A 15,101-nucleotide genomic window follows, 5' to 3' on the forward strand; every position below is an offset into this window, starting at 1 on the left:
GTTCAACTGATTCTAATCCAGTATTGTAAATTTCATTCTAGTTTTCTCCCTTACTATATTTGTAATTCCCTTCTCAGACAGTAAGAGACCTGGCTCCCATTATCCTTAATATCCTTACAATTGAGTCTTATTACTCACAGTAGTTATACTCTATAAAGTCCCCGGGAACACCGAATTACTAAATCCTGAACAACTGGTCAGAGAAGAAGCACAGGGTTTGGTTCCTGCAAGTCTCTGGTCACAACATTTCTATCCACTGATTAATACGTAAGCTTCTTTTATGTGTGTTTCTATTTAAGGACCCTTATTTAATATATATTGTTCATTCATTAAAATTAAACTCATGGCCACAGCACTATAACTCATGCCTAAGCAAAACTTACCTACATATGTATTTTCTCCATAAGGCACATCATAGCCTTCTTGTGCTTAAGAACACTAGTCTGCACTTCAGCCCTATGCTTGGGGCCATTTTAAACAGTGAAATCACCACAAAAGCAAAAAATGCCTTTTTAAAAAATTTGGTACTAAATGAACTGTGGAAAAGATAATTGTTTACAGTATGAGAGCTGAAATGAAACAAGAAGGCCTCAGCTGGGAATGTGTACATCCAGCAACTTAAGTTTTTTGTTGCTATGCGCATGTCCATGAATGGTCATGAAAGCATCACAAGTATTGATTTTGAGGTTACAAATACATTTTACCAAGTAGGCAAATTCTCAAATATGGAATCCACAAGCAGTGAGGATCAATTGTATTTATTTCATGAATGTCCTCATTTGTAACCCATCTCCTATCGGTGCTGCCTCCCCACTCCACTGTGGGAATGCCCTTCTCACCCTGCTCAGTCTCTGACACTCAGCTCTGGCTATAGTGCCTGCCACCATGCCCCCCTACCTTCTTCTCTTCCACTCTTGAACCCACCTGTTGACTTTAGGACTGAATTAGGAAGAGAAAGGAGAAGGATACTACTTCACTTTGAAAGTTTAAAAAGAATCTGTCTATATCAGTGAGGCATTTCAGAGGTAGGGAAGAAATAAAACATTTATGTATGTCTCACTGAGCTTAAGGAATAAAGTAATACGGATACAATTGAGGCAGATCTTTCCATGTATTCTTCCCCAGTTCCATTCCCTTTCTCTCAAAGGTGGTTACTGTCTTCATTTATTTGTTGTTATTCCTATGCATGTTTTTATACCATAATATATTGTTTTGCATATTTTAAAACTTGATACAAATGATATACTATATGTAGTGATATACGACTTGCATTTGTTTCTGCTGAATGTTTTTTAGATTTTGCTAAATTGATACCTATATCTCTGGTTTGCTGATTTTGCTTGCTGTATCATATTCTGCTATATGAATATGATACATAAATATGTTATTTCCCACTTTAATTATTACAAACAGTGTTGCAATAAATATTCTTGTACATGTCTCTTGTGATACTATAAGGGAGTTTTCTAAGGCCTATACTTAGAATTGCTGGATTGTTGGATGTGAGTATCATCAACTTTACTGGATACTGTCAGTATTATTTTCCAAAGTGGCTATACCAATTTACACTCCCAGTAGCAGTATGTGAAACTTCCCTTTTCTTTATATCCTTAACAACACTTACTATTGTCAGATTTGTTTTTGCCTATAAGTATAATCGGTATGAAATAATACCTTGTTTAAATTTGTATTTTTCCATATAAACTAATGAGATTGAGCATTTCTTAGGCATTTACATTTGAGTGAAATGCCCATTTTTCTTTTAGGTATTTTTTTCTTATTTATGTGCAGGTATTCTTGATATATTCTGGATACTAACTGTTGTTTATGTGTTTCCCACATGTACTTTGCAGCATATGGCTTATCTTTTCATTTTGTTTATAAAGTTTTTGATGTACAGAAGTTTTTTATTTTTTATTTTATTTGTTTATTTATTTTGAGACAAGGTCTCACTCTGTCGCCCAGGTTGGAGTGCAGTGGTGTGATCATGGCTCCCTGCAGCCTTGAAGACCTCTTGGGCTCAAGTGATCCTCCTGCGTCAGCCTCCTGAGTAGCTGGGACTACAAGGCATGCACCACGACACCTGGCTAATGTTTTTTCTTTTTGTAGAGATTAAGTCTCACTATGTTGCCCAGGCTGGTCTCAAACTCCTGAGCTCAAGTGATCCTTTTGCCTCAGTCACCCTGAGTGTCGGGAATGTAGCTGTGAGCCATTGTACCCAGCCAGAAGGTTTTTTTTTTTTTTTTTTTTTTTTTTTTTTGAGATGGACTCTTGGTCTGTGGCCCAGGCTGGAGTGCAGTGGCACAGTCTCAGCACACTGCAACCGCCTCCCGGGTTCAAGCGATTCTCCTGCCTCAGCCTCCCGAGTAGCTGGGATTACAGGTGCGGGTCACTGCGCTTGGCTAATTTTTGTATTTTTAGTAGAGACAGGTTTTTTTTTAATTTTAATGTAATTATGTAAGTGTTTTTGTTATGATTTGTGCTTTTTGCATCTTTTTAAAGAAATCCTTTGCTAGCTTCTAAAAGTTACTAAGGTTTGCTTTCCACATTTAGGTTACCAATCCCATACAAAAACTTCTTGCTTACCCCACTCAAGCTATGACACCATCTTCCAATGATGGTTTGGATGTGGTTTGTCCCCACCAAAAGTCATGTTGAAATTTGATTCCCAATGTGGCAGTGTCGGGAGGTGGGGGTCTAGTGAGAGGTGTCTGGGTTATGGGTGGCAGATTTCTCATGAATAGATTAATGCCAAGTGAGTTCTTACTGTTAAGGAGTGGATTAGTTCTCTCAAAAGTGGGTTGTTACAAAGTGAGGTTCCTCCTGTTTGGCCCCCCTTTGTACATGTCCACTGCCCCCTGTGACCTTCTGCCATGTTATGACATAACCGGAAAACCCTCACCAGAAGCCAGTGCCATTCCCTTGAACTTCCCTGCCTGCAGAACTATGAGTGAAATAAATCTCTATTCTTTAAACATGACCCAGGCCTAGCTATTCTGTTATAGCAACACAAAACAGACTAAGATAGTCAATATGTATGTCAATACAGTCATACTCTTCAGGGATTGCACCTTGATTATACCCAATTGAAACCGAGTGCTTAATCTTTCATGAAATTTCAGAGTTTGTCTTATAAACAGTTGAGCATTTCACCCTAAACTTAATTGAAGACTATTAGGAGGCCAGGTGCAGTGGCTCATGCCTGTAAACTCAGCACTTTGGAAAGCCAAGGCAGGTGGATCACCTGAGGTCAGGAGTTTGAGAGCAGCCTGGCCAACATGGTGAAACCCCATCTCTACAAAAAATATAAAAATTAGCTGGGCATGGTGGTGCCTGCCTGAGTCCCAGCTACTCAGGAGGCTAAGGTAGGAGAATTGCTTGAACCCAGGAGGCAGAGGTGGTTGCAGTGAGCCAAGATCATACCACTGCACTCCAGCCTGGGTAACAGACCGAGACTCCATCTCAAAAAAAAAAAAAAAAAAAAGAGAAGAAAAAACTATTAGGGAGTTCTTACAATTAGCATTTTTGTAAACCTTAGTAATTAAGTGATTTTTCTTTTTTCTGTAACTCTAAATTCTCCCAATGTGGGGAATGTACTTATAAACAATAAATTAATTAAAGTGTTGCCATTTCTTAACTGGAATCATGCTAGTTTGAGGATCTTATTCTATAGAGTAGCATGGGCCAAATCAGATCTGCTGCCTGTTTTCCTACAGCCTGTGAGTAATAATGGTTTTTACATTTTTTTAATGGTTGAAAAAAAACAAAAGAAAAAATTTCATAACATATGAAAAGCAGATGAAATCCCAATTTCAGTATCCACAAGTGAAGTTTTATTGTAACATTGATTGCTACACTGATTCATTTATATATTGTCTATGGCTGCTTTAGTGCTTACAATAGCTGAGTAATTGCAACAAAGACTGTATAGTATGCAAAGCTCAAAATACTTACAGTCTCACAAGATAGTGTTCCCTGTGAGAGCAAAAGGCAGGAAGGTTTACTGCCTCTTATAAAAGACTTGGGTTCCCTAAGCTCAGAGTTGCTCCCTTGTAATGCAATCTACTACATGTACTGATGACATTTGGCCCTCTTTGAGTTGCCACAACTTTGGCAACTAGGCCTTGGGGAACTGGCACACTAAAATACTGATGTTTTGCCTACTGTATTGCTGTCAGTAATAAAGTCCTTTGTTTCAGGAGTCTTGTGTCTTCTATCCACATCCATAAAATTGTGGCAGACTAACTTGTTTTTTGTTTTTGTGTTTTTTTGAGATGGAGTCTCACTCTGTCACCCAGGCTGGAGTGCAATGGCGTGACCTGGGCTCACTGCAACCTCTGCCTCCCAGGTTCAAGTGATTTTCCTGCCTCAGCCTCCCCAGTAGCTGGGATTACAGGCATGCGCCACCACACCCAGCTAAGTTTTGTATTTTTAGTAGAAACGGGGTTTCACCATGTTGGCCAGGCTGGTCTTGAACTCCAGACCTCAGGTGATCTACCTGCCTTGGCTGCCCAAAGTGCTGGAATTACAGGCATGAGCCACCATGCCTGGCCTCAGACTAACTTGTTAGTTGGCATGTAGAATAAAACCTCAGATGCTTCACAGTTCTTGAAAGTTTTGATACCCAGAATGGGATACTGTCAGAGACATGGCTTTTTGGAAGAGGAAAGATAGGGGTCTTGTGGCCTGGTTAATGGGATTTTAGGGAATCATCAGGAAGTCCAAAGGAACCTATTGATTAAATTGTATTCTCAATCAGGCTACACATTGTTCTCCATTTTATTGCCTGTTAATGAGGAAGAATTGGAAAGGTGGTCACAGGCCAACTACGGGGAAATAGGTTTAATAACAGCTACCCAAATGGTGGCCTGGTTTTTGCTGACTCTCCTCTGGGTGAGAGAACTTCTTTGTCAATCTGCAAGTTACTCCATTGTAACCACAGCTAAATTTTGCCTTCTTTCAAACAGTGAAGAGTATGCACCTACTTTGAACATAAAAGGGAAATATGCAACTGCTATGGGCAGAAACGAGGTAAATTTTTAGAACTTTGACTGGTTTACTTGGGAGATGAGGGCGTAGGTGTGTAATGCTTGATTAGAAAGGCAACAGCTAGGCTATCTTACAGCTCAGGTCTTCCTTTAGTCTATCATGCTAATCTTAGATCCATCTGGAGATGACAGTAAAAAGTCTTGGAATTTTTTGCAGTGCACATGGACTGCTACAAAAAGCTTTGGCCCTCTGAGAGATTTTCCTGAGACAGATAACTCCTGTGGGAAATGATAAATGAGGCATTCAGATTACTATTAAGGCTCTAACAAACTGCCTCAGACTGAGATTACAATGTTGATGAGGTAACCAACTGAAGAATGAGAAACCCAAAGAAATCTAGATAACTTCTTGTAATCAGCCCTGCCATCATGGAAAACTCCACCTATCACTTATGTTGAATTTAAGAGATGTTATTTTGATGATGGGGCAGCAGATGTCCCAGATTAAGATGGACTCCTCAAAAAGGTCACGTTTTGTGAGCCAAGCCCTAAGGGCACAAACCCCAGACATACTTGGAAAATGTAGTTCTGGCTGCCACAGTTCCCAAGGCTGAAATACCATGAGCAAATTAAGACTTTGCAACCTTATATATGGCTTTCAGTGGATGGAAAACATTGGAAGTTTGTTTGGTTAAGCTGTGGTCAGCCACTGCATAGCTTAAAATGCACCTTGCTTACTGTGCATAGTCACTGTCTCCTGTGCCTCTCAATCCCTCCCTCCCCCACTACCTCAACCTGCTTTAAGGAACAGATGATTAGGAGATTCCTGGTCACCAAGGGGGACCGAAGATCTATGCACCTGTCAAGTGTGCTGGGGAACTTTGGGGAGGGGAGGAACTCCAATTCTTACGGTTTTGTTGGATATAGGCATCCAAGTCACTATTCTACCCATTTCCATGGGAGGCACTAGCATGTGCATTCAGCTAATGGAATCTGGGCAGAGTTCACCTGGTGAAGGAGAGCTAATAGGTGAGACCCATGGTTCAATCAGTGTATTGTGTATTGCTTTTACATATGAATGTATAATAGGAATTGATGTGTTATATACTTGTGTTCCCTCATCCTGTATGTGCCATAGGAGAGTCTCCTGATTGGGAAAAGCTGCAGGTAGAAAAGTGCTAGTGCCTGAGGCACCATAGTCCTAACGACCCCTCTAAGTTACAAGTTTACGTGACTGATGATTTTGCTGATTGAAGCCTCTGACAAAGGGGGGCAGCTTCTATCTGGAAGTGCCCTTGGGGTTTGGGACTCATAGCCTCCCTGACATGGCAACCATATATATCCATTTTGAAAAGCACCTGGTAGTTTGCTACTGGGCTCTTGAAACACAATGCCTGACTGATAAAGGCCTTTTGACTTCTAGCCTGATATTCCCATTTTGGGGAGCATCAACTTGAACAGAATGACTAACAAGGTGGGAAGGGCTCAACAAGCCTTGTTTGTCAAATGGTATTCAAGAATGCCACTGTTCTGGCCCTAGAAGCATCTTGGCTTTATAGGAGAAAGTGGCACCTATCTCTCTGGGAGAAACCTTATCTTTCCCCTTTCCTCCTGACTTCTGTCTGACCGAAAGCCACCAGCTCAGTGATGCCTTCAATTCACAATTCATCATCCTAAATGCCTGTGCCTAATGCACTCATGGTTTGGCCAAACTGAAACCTGATGGGAGTTCTCTGAGCTGTTGTAGCTGTTCAACCCCAGTGTTGACTATGTAGAACCAAAAATGGATGTGGTTACTGTACTAGTAGGCAGAATTCAAGGCCAGTCTCTTATCTGTGACCATAGTCCTCTTGATGAACCTTGTTATGTTAATACTAACTCTTGGGCTGTTGCACTGGCCTGGCTCTTTGGTCTGCACTTGGAAACTACAAACTAGCAGGCTGAAAACTCTCCTCTTTGGGGCCGTGAACTGTGGAAACAAATCACAGCTGATGACTCAACTGTGTGGGTGCCTCAAGTAGATGTCCATGGTAAAAGCCCAATCTCTGATGAGGCTGATTGGAGTCAAGCACTGATCAAGCTTGGACTGCCCTGACACCATTGTTGCCTCTGTGCATTGTTGTACTAGACATGGTGCACACTCATCATCATAGACAGGGCAGAGTAATCTATATACCTGATGCAAAGGCTACCATTGCATGCCAAACCTGTGACTCCTGACAAAAGTTGACACATTCGTCTCACAGTGAACGAGACCATGCTCCTGGCGTATTAATTTCACTGGACCTTTGACCCCCTCTCATGGATATTGGTGGTGCCTAACTGCTGTTGACACTTTTTCACGTTATTGTGTAACTGGTCCAGTCCAATCAGCTGACTTTAGCCACACTGTTGTGGTCCTTGAAACTAATTTGCATCATGCCTTTGAGTTTCTGGACCATTTGCAATCTAGTGCTGCTGTGCCTTTTACGGCAAAAGCCACTCAGTGGGCTAACAATCAAGATACTTAATGGACCTTCCATGCTCCCACTATCCACAGACATTTGGTATTGGTGAGCATTGGAACAATTACCTCAAAAATTAACTCAAAAAGATCTCACTCTATCTCTCACATTTCTTCTTAGTCCACACATTTTGGTACTAGGTATTTTGGTCACTGAATGGGGCTGTCCCCATAAAGGGATCATCTTTTCTTGGCCACTTCCTAGATAATGATCGGGACAAAAGGGATGGGATTGGGTGAGGCACGTGTTGCTTATAAATCTGCCTTGCACGGTGGCTCCCACCTGTAATCCCAGCACTTTGGGAGGCAGGGGTGGGCGGATCATGAGGTCAGGAGATCGAGACCATCCTGGCTAACACGGTGAAACCCCGTCTCTACTAAAAATACAAAAAATTAGCCGCGTGCAGCAGCGGGCACCTGTAGTCCCAGCTACTCGGGAGGCTGAGGCAGGAGAATGGCGTGAACCCTGGGAGATGGAGCTTGCAGTGAGCCGAGATCGCGCCACTGCACTCCAACCTGGACGACAGAGCGAGACTCCATCTCAAAAAAAAAAAAATAAAATAAAATAAAATAAATAAATAAATAAATAAATAAATAAATCTGCCTTGAAAATTCAGAATTCCACCCTGGGAATTCCTGGGCATGAAGCTTCTCTCTTTACCCTAATGGCAATCACAGGCTGACCCAGTTGGTACATCCTCTGGGTGGCGGCCAGCCAAAAGGGGGCCTAAGGGATTTAATTCTGGTTCAGCTACTTAGCTCTTGTTTAACAAGGCCCCAGGTCATGAGGATAATGACCACGTGGTTGGGAACATTGCTCCCTATAGTAGCCCATGTGGACCAAAATGGGGGACACAATGAGTCTCTATATGTTTTAGAAAAATATCCTTTTGTTGTTGTTACACCTTACCTTTCTGGATACAAGGTCTGGGTGTGAGAAGGAAATTATTTGACAAAAAGGTAAACTTACAGCTACTGGATTGAGACACATTGATTTTTTTTTTTGAGATGGTGTCTTGCTCTGTCACTCAGGCTGGAGTGCAGTGGTACAATCTTGGCTCACTGCAAGCTCCACCTCCCAGATTCAAGCGATTCTTCTGCCTCAGCCTCCTGAGTAGCTGGAATTACAGGCATGTGTCACCATACCTGGCTAATGTTGTGTGTGTGTGTGTGTGTGTGTGTGTGTGTGTGTGTGTGTGTGTTTTAATAGAGACGGAGTTTCACCATGTTGGTCAGGCTGGTCTCAAACTTCTGACCTCAAATGATCCGCCTGCCTCGGCCTCCCGAAGTGTTGGGATTACAGGCATGAGCCACCGCACCCGGCGTGGTGGTGGTGGTGGGGGTAGATTAAACAACCCCAGCACTAGGAGAAGGAACATCTTAGAGCTTGGGAGGCATAGGAAAGGTAGAAATATCAATGATCGTCTATCTTTCAGAGCCATCACTGGATCTTTACTCATGAAGGAAAATCATCTGGTGAGGCTCTCCTGAACTCGCAAACACTTCAAATATAACTGACTACTGCATCTGCCACATCCTGCCAGACAGCTCTGACTGCAGTTGATTGCCAGACTCCTTCACCTTAATAAGAAAACTACTGAAAAGAGCAGAAAATGGCCCAGCTCCTGCATCTCTCATGTAAAACATCTGTCGACACCTCTGGATATCTTTCCCACTGCTGCTCCTGTAAATTTTGCTAGTCATTCTATAGAGTAGATGAATACCACCTGGCTGGTGGCAAGGACAAATAGAATGGTATGGACTGGAGGCCCTCAGGCAGTCCCTCCATAAATAAAAACTAGGCTCAGTTATTCAAACCGTCCTGGGAATCCTAAGGCGTACCAACCATCTGGGAGGCCCTAATGTGAATCATATGTTGGGGGCTCCAATAATTATAAACAATGTTTTCTTTCCAGGTGTGCCACATATACTCTTAGGATTTATTTATTTATTTATTGTATTTATTTATTTTTTGAGGCAGTTTCACTTTGTCGCCTAGGCTGGAGTGCAGTGGTGCTGTCTTGGCTCACTGCAACCTCTGCCTCCTGGGTTCAAGTGATTCTCCTGCCTCAGCCTCCAGAGTAGCTGGGACTACAGGCACACACCACCATACCCAGCTAATTTTTTTATTTTTAGTAGAGACAAGGTTTCACTACGTTGGCCAGGCTGGTCTTGAACTCCTGACCTCAAGTGATCCGTCTGCCTCATGAATTTCTTATGTAGAAGTCAGCCAGTAACTTGCCTTATCTTAAAAACACCTTACAGGCTGGGTGCGGTGGCTCACGCCGGTAATCCCAGCACTTTGGGAGGCTGAGGCAGACAGATCACTTGAGGTCGGGAGTTCGAGACCGGCCTGGCTAACATGGGGAAACCCCATCTCTACTAAAAATACAAAAATTCACAGGGCGTGATGGCATGCACCTGTAGCACCAGCTACTAAGGAGGCTGAGGCAGGAGAATCACTTGAACCTAAGAGGTGGAGATTGCAGTGAGCCGTGACTGCACCGCTGCACTCCAGCCTGGGTGACAGATTAAGACTCCGTCTCAAAACCAAACCAAACCCCAAAACACCTTACAGTGACTTACGCTGTAGGAGTGGTCATAAGAAAGCTTCAAGTGTTTAAGGAAACACCATCAGTAGATAACTGGGAGAACTATGCAAATGAGGCTACTCTAGATTACTCAGAGGATTTTCTCAGAGGGATAGCTGACTTGCTATGTATATATGCACCTGTGCCAATTATTCCTACAATGTGAGCCCGCCAATTAAAAGAATGAAAACAAAATTTTTCCTAACTTTAGCTGAAATGACCAGTGATATATTGGCTCTGGAAGGGATTCAAATCCACCTCACTTCACTGCTTAGGGTTGTTGATTGATATAACTGCCCTAGATTTCCTCCTTGCAGGCCATGATGAAATATGTGCAAATGCTAATACATCTTGCTGTACTTGGATATATTCCTTGGGCCAAGTGGAAAAAAATCAATACATAATGCCAAGGAGGCAGCCGAAGTAGATCCTAAAGCTTTATAAGATTTGTTCAGCCGATTGTGCCTGGAACCCTGGAAAACATGGTTATTAATATTGCAGGTTGGCCTTATCTTGCTACCAGTAGTCTTGTTGACAATAGCCTTATTAATGCTGTATGAAACAAATTGAATAGATTTGGTTTCAGCCTCTGGTGAAGATTCATCAGAGTGGCTAACAGTGTGGCATACTCATGGGAAAGTTTGCCAGAAGTCAAGAAAGTACAGAAACAAGGGGTGGATGTTGAAAGACAATTCTTTACAGGTCTTTCATGATTCTGCACATCTGATGAATAGAGGCACTGCCAGGCTATAGTGGATAGAACAATGGCTGCCCAAAAATGTCCATATTTTAATCTGTAGAATCTTTGAGACTGGGCACAGTGGCACAGGCCTATTATCCTGGCACTTTAGGAGGCTGAGGTGGGAGGATCACTTGAGCCCAGGATTTTGAGACCATCCTGTGAAACACAGGGAGAACGCATCTCTACCAAAAAAAAAAAAAAATTAGCTAGGCGTGGTGGTGTGTACCTGTAATCCCAGCTACTGGGGAGGCTGAGGTGGGAGGACTGCTTGATCCCAGGAGGTTAGGCTGCAGTGAGCTGTGATCGTGCCATTGCACTCCAGCCTGGGTGACTGAGTGAGATCCTATCTCTTAAAAAAAAAAAAAAAAAAGAAAAAGAAAAAAATAAACTGGCTGGGTGCGGTGGCTCACGCCTGTAATCCTAGCACTTTGGGAGGCCAAGGCAGGCACATCACGAGGTCAGGAGATCGAGACCGTCCTGGCTAATACAGTGAAACCCATCTCTACTAAAAATACAAAAAATTAGCCAGGCGTGGTGGTGGGCACCTATACTCCCAGCTACTTGGGAGGCTGAGGCAGGAGAATGGCGTGAACCTGGGAGGCAGAGCTTGCAGTGAGCCGAGATCACGCCACTGCACTTCAGCCTGGGTGACAGAGTGAGACTCCCTCTCAAAAAAAAAAAAAAAAAAAAAGGAAAAAAGAAAAAAATAACCTTTGAAAATATGTTACCTTACATGCAAAAGTGACTCTGCAGGATGCAATTAAGAATATTAAGATGGGGAGAGAATCTTGGATTATCTGAGTGGGTCCAACATCATCACAAAGATCCTTATGAAGGAAAGAGGGAGGCAGAGAGTCAGAGGAGATATGACAATGAAAGTAGAGGTTGGAGTGATGTGGCCACAAGTCAAGGAAGGCAGGCAGCCTCTAGAAACTGCAAAAGGCAATCGATTCTCCCTTACAGCTTCCAGAAGAAACACAGACTTTGATTTTAGCCTTTTCAGTCAATTTTGGACTCCTGATCCCCAGAACTGTAAGTTAATAAATCTCTGTTGCTTTAAGCCACTAAGTTCATGGTAATTTGTTACAACAGCAACAGCAAACTAATACATTGTGTTTCTTCTGGACAATTGTCTTTTTTTTTTTTTTTTTGAGATAGGGTCTTGTCTGTTGCCCAGGCTGGAGTGCAGTGGCACAATCACAGCTCACTGCAGCCTCAACCTCTGGGTGCAAACAATGCTCCCATCTCAGCCTCCTGAGTAGCTGGGACAGCAGGTGGGTGCCACCACACCTGGCTAACTTTTGCATTTTATGTAGAGATGGGGTTTCGCCACATTGCCCAGGCTGGTCTTGGTCTCCTGAGCTCAAGCAGTCTGCCCGCTTCAGCCTCCCAAAGTGCTGGGATTATAGGTGTGAGCCACCAAACCTGGCCTGGACTATTTTTTTCAAGGGTATTTCTATAGTGAACAGTCTTAGAAGATAAAGTATCTTCCTACAAAGCAAAGGGAAGTCATGCTTACTGCCCATTATAAAAGATTTGGGTTCCCCATGTTTGGATTTCCTATCCAATCTGCAAACCACTGTGTGTACTGGTGTCACCTAGCTCTCTTTGTATCACCTTGTGGAAATTAGGGCTTGGGTAACTGGTGCAAGAAAATGGTGACACGGCAGCCACTGATACTGCTGTGAGTAACAAAGACCTTTGTTTCTCATGTAGGAGTCTTGTGTTTACAGCTTGAAACTGATAGCTTGTAAGTGGGGACTCAGATCCTTCACAGTTATTTGACATATTATAGAACTTGGATAAGCCACAGGTTCTGCCTTGACCTTTCAACTCATTGACCATTCTCAAATGGGAAAAAAGGCTGTAAGAATTATTCAAGTGCAATGAATGATGGGAAGACAATACTTTCTTCTTTAAACACCTCTCAGCTTCTGGAAGCTTTATATTTTTCCCCCCAGAAGCATTAGTATCCTCTGGAATTCTTGGATGACTGGCATCATACTTCAGATTTTGAAAATTTCTAACCTTCTTTTCTGCGTCCTCAGTAATCACCTAAAATTTCCCCATGGCTCATTTGCTTAGTTTATACATGACGGCAGACTCTTCACATAAGCTAACCTCCTAAGGTCAAGAAACACATTCCAAGTATGTTTGTTTTGAATACATTTGTCCACTGAAATCACCAGGCTTAGAGTTTTACACAAAATAAGACCAAACCTGAGTCTACTTATCAAAATATATATCTTTCTATTCATATGTTTCCAGGAGAACGAGTCTTAACACTTCTGCAAGATATTCAATGCTTGCCTTAGGGACTGTGTCTTAGGTTATCAGCAGTAACCTGTTTGTAAGAGAGGTCAAAGGAGAATAGTCTTCAAATATTTTCAGGCATTTTCATAAGACCCGAGTAAATTCCAGACTCTTGATAAGGGATGAGTAGGTGAGATGCAGTAATTGAGATTAAGTTTATAATGGAATCCTGGCAAGACTTAGCACCTACTGGGAAAAATTCACAGTGAAGTTTATCTTGAGTATTCTAATAGACTCAGAATTAAAAAGACTTTGAAGTATCATTCTTTGATACTTGATAACATTTGCTACTCCACTTTGTAAGAGGGGAAATAAGAGGAAAGATGCAGATGGTAAGGATGATTCCACCAGCTCTCTGTACAGCAGTGGTTCTCAACCAGGAGCAATTTTGCCTCCTATGTGACATCTGGCGCAGTCTAGAGACATTTTCTATTGTCATGATGGGTAGGGTGGGACTGCTACTGATATCTAGTGAGTAGGGATTCTGCTAAACATCCTACAATGCACAGAAAAGCCCCCCACAACATAAAATGATCTGACCCCAAATGTCAACAGTATCAAGGTTGAAAAACCCTGTAATTCTGTATCTTGACTGCAGTGAGGGTAACATAAATTTATGTATGGAATTTTGCATACAGCTACATGCATACACACACACACATGCAAATAAATGCAGGTTAAAAATATGATACAACCAGTAAGGTCTGTAGTCTAGTTAACATGTCAATTTCCTAATTTTGATATTATGCAACAATATCAAATGCCACCACTGGGGGAAGCAAGGGTACACAGGACTCTGTTATATTTTTGCAACTTCCTGTAATTACTTCAAAATAAAAAGCGAAAAAACAAATAGAGCGCCAGCCATGTTCTTCAAAGAGGCTGCTATGTCTCCTTCCCTTGTGCCGCTGCCAGCCCCCTTTGCTTCTGTGTGTTATGCAGTGCTTGGTACAGCACCAAGAGAACTGTGGGAACCTACTTAGCAACTTTTATCCAAAGTTTGTAGTGGCTGTACATGTATTAGGTTGGTGCAAAACCTATATGCAAACCTATGTCATTAAAATATGGCAAAAACTGCAGTTACCTTTGCACCAACCTAATATTTGCTCCTTCTACCCAGTGTCTAAAGTTTTAGTTGGCAAATTAATAAGCACCCATCTTTACCACCACCTCTTCTCCAGCCCGAAGACTCAGAAACAACTGGAACACTTTATTCCCTTTGATTTTGAAGTAGCCCTAGAGATATTTATGAAGTGTTCCCATTGTTCCTAGGCTATGGACCCAATTTGAGACTGGTGTTCTAGGAGAGTTTCTATTCCCCATTATGAACTCTTTCTCAAGACGTCGTCCCTCTCAACATGCTTAAAATCATATCCATTCCTTATGGGCTGGCTCAAAATCATTTCCTTCAAAAGCCTCTGACTTTTCCACCTTCTCCTGCCCCAATGTTTTATTTCTTTGAACTTCTATTGTAAAGCAAATATGTTCTAAGGCATGTATGTATACATCTATCTTTCTTTGAATTAATCAATCTTCTATCTATGTCACTATACTATAAACTTCGGGAAAGACAAAGGAGTATAAAATACGATCTACTGCTCTAAAGGAGTTTCCTCTGTGGTGGAAAACAGGATGGTTCAATAATTCATTTCAACAATAAATGCTCTCATGCCAAGAAATCACACTGGGCACTGCGTGGTATTAGCTTGGTGCAAAAGTAATTGTGGTTTTGGACTGTGAATTTTAAATCATTACAACTAGGCTCAAATGCATCTTATTAATCAAAATAGGAACGATTACAATCAACACATTTTTGCCAATGAGAAATAAGTTTGTTTATTCCTGTAGCATAAAAATCCGTGCTTCGGGATTCGATGAAGTATTGGAAAGCATGTTCTGCATCCTGCTGGTTGTGGAAGCATTTTCCCTGCAAAAAGTTGTCAAGACGCTTGAAGAAGTGGTAG

The sequence above is a fragment of the Nomascus leucogenys genome, chromosome 1a (genome assembly GCF_006542625.1).
Source record: "Nomascus leucogenys isolate Asia chromosome 1a, Asia_NLE_v1, whole genome shotgun sequence".
Classification (NCBI taxonomy): domain Eukaryota; kingdom Metazoa; phylum Chordata; class Mammalia; order Primates; family Hylobatidae; genus Nomascus; species Nomascus leucogenys.